Genomic DNA, 4671 nt, shown 5'->3' with positions numbered 1-4671 from the left:
CCCATGGCCCGACCACAAGAGCCCACCGGCCCGTAGCCACCTTGGGTCGACCATATGGCCCGACCATAGTCCGGACCTGGCCCAACTGCCTAAGACCCGAACACTCAGTCCAGCTGAGTGGAGCTGACTCCCAGCTGACCCAGCTGAGTGAGCTAGTAGCTCAGCTAGTTGAGCTGACATAACTTGGACCGAGCTAGACTACACTGGATCGAGCTTTGTTCAGCTGATCGAGCTACTTGTCTACATCGTCCAGCTATTGTACAACTCTCCCAACTTGTTCTCTTCATCCTATTCAATCCGTCTAAGTCCTTTGATCCATTTATTGACATAGACCCATGATCCATTCTGATCATTTCACTCATCCTACCTTGTTCACGATCAATTCTCTTGATCTGAACAAATGCAGTCTGGTTTCTGTCGAAACGTCTAGGTCCTATGTCAAGATCCCGGGACGGGGATGCGACAAGTCTCCCCCACTTGAGATGGATTCGTCCTCGAATCTAGTGGTGGTTATACCTTGTCTCATGACAAAATGTCCCAACTGAACTTAGTCTTGTTTTGAACATAACAACTTGATTCTTTAAGAACCAAATGAACTCTCCAATGATCGAATCTCTTTGACCATTGATGTACCAGTCAAGTCCTCAAGAACTCGTTCCAATCTTTAGGCTGCTCGTCCTACAACGAGTCCTACCAGATTGTTATGATTCTTTTGTCTTTCATGGACAATAAGGCTCATGACCTCAGCCACAATGTATTGGATCATCCCCTTAGTCAGCCACAACCTTTTCAGGCTTGGCCACATTGCGATCTTAGTCCCTTCAGACTAAAAACGCCTCAGACTTGACTTCTGTCCTTCACTGGACTTTGTCATAATTCGATCCTGGTCCATTTACGGACGTGATCGTATTCCGGTCCTGGTCCACTCAGGGACTCGACCGTTTCACCCCGACCATAGGTCCATCTCCGAATAGGTCGTGGCCTGATCCTTGTCCTTTACTGGACTTGATCATTCTCAACCTTAGGTCAAACTCCGACTTGGTTGTACTGCGACCATGGTCCTCTCTCGGACACGGTCAACTTCGGCTCTGCCATCTCGGCGGGAGCCGACAGAAACGGACTCTAGGACAGCGGAGCTGTCCCTGGCTCTAGTTCAATCATAAATGGATCTGACCTATCAGGGGGGACACCCTGTAGCGACTGGAACACATCTGGGAACTTCGACACCAACGAATCCTCTGAAAGGTCTTTCAGACAGACAGAACTGCCCGGCTCTGTAGTTGTAATTGTAGCCAAAAAGGACTGACAACCCTGTTCCAGCATCCGAATCGCTCGAACTGCTGAAACCACTACTTTCTCTTGAGCCGGACACAGACATTGGTACTGGATCGGATGAAGCCCAGTCTCCAATTGCCACGACCTTTATGGCAATCGAGAGTGGCCCGATACTTTCCCAACCAGTCCATACCTAGGATCACTTCGTGATTCTTTAGGTGGACACAGACAGATTCACAGGGAATACCTTTCCCTGAATTGACACTGGGATATTTGACACGAGACCTAGTGAGTTCATGGCTTGCCCTCCGGCTGCCCTCACTATCCCAAAATTATCTCCAGCGTCCAGACAGAACAGACCCTTTCCGACCAGTTCCCGGACTCACAAAACCTATGTGTAGCCCCTGTGTCGGAAAGTACGTGGGTTTTTACACCACCAATCATGAGGGTTCCTATCAGAGACCCCCATCAGAATCCCCTAGACATTCTAGGTTCCAGACCAAGCATTACAACTTGAATGTAAAAAGATAAATTTAGAGATTGCCAGAGATCGAATCAAAAGATCCGGAAGCTCCGTCGTCTCGTGACAGTCCATACACCCTCGGTGTTGTGGTTGGTTTGCCTTGGGACGCCTCTCCTGAATCTCCACGGCCCTTCCCCTGACTTCCTTGCAGCTTGGGACAATCCGATTGGAAATGTCCTTGCTGGCCACAATGGAAACAGGTCATCTGGCCGCGTCTACCAGTCTGGTTCGGTCGAGGACAGTTCTGAACCCCATGGTCCATGCTGCCACAACGAACACAAGCCCCCTTGGCCTTCCAGCACTCACCGGTATGGTTCCGTCCATATTTGGAACACGCAGGTGGCAACCAGAGGTCTCACCTCCGTCCACCTGGTCCCATTTTCTCTTTTTATCCTTTGTCTTGCCCGATGGGCCAGACTGTGGCTTAGCCTTAAGCTTAGCTTCTTCAGCCAAGTTAGACTCCAACAAAGCCACCCGTTTCACTTCCAGTGGGTACCTAGATGAGTAGGATTTCGGTTTAATCACACATTTGGAAAACGTCCCATACCATTCTCCAAAGCGTATTACTTTTGCGAATGCTGACACCATTCACAAGAGCAATTATAATATACCTCAATCCCAATCATACTAAGATACTTAACATCATGTTCTTTCATTGATTGAAACGAACATCTTGAGTTTCCTCATTCTTTCCTTGGACGGATTCAGATTGGAATTAATTCATTCCATCCAACTAGATCTAAGGAAACCTACCTTGACCGATACCGAGTCCTAGCTGATCCATCTGATCACAAGTCCACTCATATACTGGTCATGTAGTGTCTCCTTTGAGTCAGATTTAATATTGCATATGCTTTACTTATTATGAACGGCTATCAAGGGATAACATTTAACTTCAGTAGAGTGCTGCACGTTTATTTCAACCTAAGACACTCTCTGGTCCATGTTACTTCCCTTTTTCAGGTCACCCATAAAAAGTCTTACATTGCTTCCATCCCTTCCAACCCGTCTATTACTTCTAAATAACTAGATCAACCAACCTTTCTGTTTTTAGGATTTTGCCCTTTGAGAGTTCATCTTGGCTAAGGTGGCTCATCTTGGAACTACTCCGTTCAGAAGCATGATACCGCTTACCTCAGTTCCCTCTTGGCTCACCCCAACTAAGGTTTCATAGTCATCATAGTTTTCAGAAATAATTTCGGTTTGGAACTCAACAACTTTGAGCGCTGTCCTAAACAGGATCAACCTGGCTCTGATACCAACTTATAACACCCCGATCCGGCCGACTAGGCCGCGGTCGAAGCCTTACGTCGCTCGGTCCACTTCCTGACCGAACCTCTTAATTTTCGCCCTTTAATTATAATATCGCCTAAAGGCGAGGGCTAACTTAGACCTTAGCTAAAGACTTTCCTAGTCCTTTATAGCCTAGATCCTTTCAACAGATACGCAGCGGATTATTCTCTAATTAACCATTGGTCTAAAACCAATCTAACACTTGTCTGGTCGAAAAACCTTAGCCTTGGTCAGTTTACACAACTACCGATTAGCTTAAAGGTCAATCCTAAACCCAAACCAAGTCATACGATTCTAAGGTTCCATTCCCCTAAACCATTCTATCTAGATCTATGCAGGTATTGCAAGATCTTACCTTTGCCACATCTACGGAGCTTATTAGCTCATCGGTCCTCCATTGACTCGAATTGCTCTTGCTTGACAGCTGGACCACGATCACTCAATGATCTTACTTAAGGTCCTTATCTTCACTCCTGCACCAAACAGCTCCCCTAGGTACTTAGTCATTCAACCAACCATCCCCACAGACATAAGTAACCTTTGAGAAGTCTTTGAAAGGATAAGGATATGCATCTGGCCTTTCTCAGCTCATGCACACTCCGAAACCCTTTTGCCTTATAGGCAATAGTACCTAGTCCATCTTCTGGACTGACAAAGCTCATTAGATCCTAAGTCAATCAACCAACCATCCTCACATGACTTGGAACTGATGAGTCATCATCTGGCCTGACCGGCCTTGGGACTTAACCCAGACAACAAATATGATTGGTTCATACCAACCGATGCATTCATTAATCAGGTTAGTACCGACACCTTGGACCATCATCCAGAGGTCAGGTCGTCCATACTCAACCATGATCAGATCTTACACGGTCTTCCTTGAACAATCATGCTTAGACTCAATACTTATGGTCTACGACACATAGTACTAGCCATATACTTCGTCATGACTCTTAGCCAATCTCGAAGTTATCAACACCAAGGTTGATATCTAGAAGCATCACATCAATACTCTTACTCCAGCAACGTGACTATCCATACTAGTGCTCGGCCAACGAAACATCGTCATGAAACATGATCCATCCACTAGACTTGATAACCATCGTCTACTTAGCAGGTATTGACATAACCGGCCTTCCATTGCCATCATGTGGGTATACGCCCTACATAAGGCATATGGTGTCCATTTAACCATCGAATCACTCGTACCCTTTTCGGTCCCGTTCCGTTCGTACCCTTTCGGTCCCGACCCGTTCGTACCCTTTCGGTCACGACCCGTTCACATCCGATGGATCATGATACGTTCGTACCTCTTGGATCATGACACGTTCGTACCTCTTGGATCACGACACGTTCGTACCTCTTGGATCACGACATGATCGCAGATCTTGGATCACGATACATTGCATCCTTGGGATAACGATGCACCCTTTGGTCATTGGTACCTTTTGGTCCTCGTACCTTTTGATACTTGCAACCCTTGGTATCTCGTACCTTTTGGTTACTTGCATCCTTTGGTATCTCACAACCTTTGGTAACTCATGACCCTTGGCAACACGCAGCCTTTGGCGACTAGTACC

This window comes from Brassica napus, unplaced genomic scaffold, assembly GCF_020379485.1.
Source record: "Brassica napus cultivar Da-Ae unplaced genomic scaffold, Da-Ae ScsIHWf_1513;HRSCAF=2110, whole genome shotgun sequence".
Taxonomy (NCBI): Eukaryota; Viridiplantae; Streptophyta; class Magnoliopsida; order Brassicales; family Brassicaceae; genus Brassica; species Brassica napus.
This window is presented reverse-complemented; position numbering follows the sequence as displayed.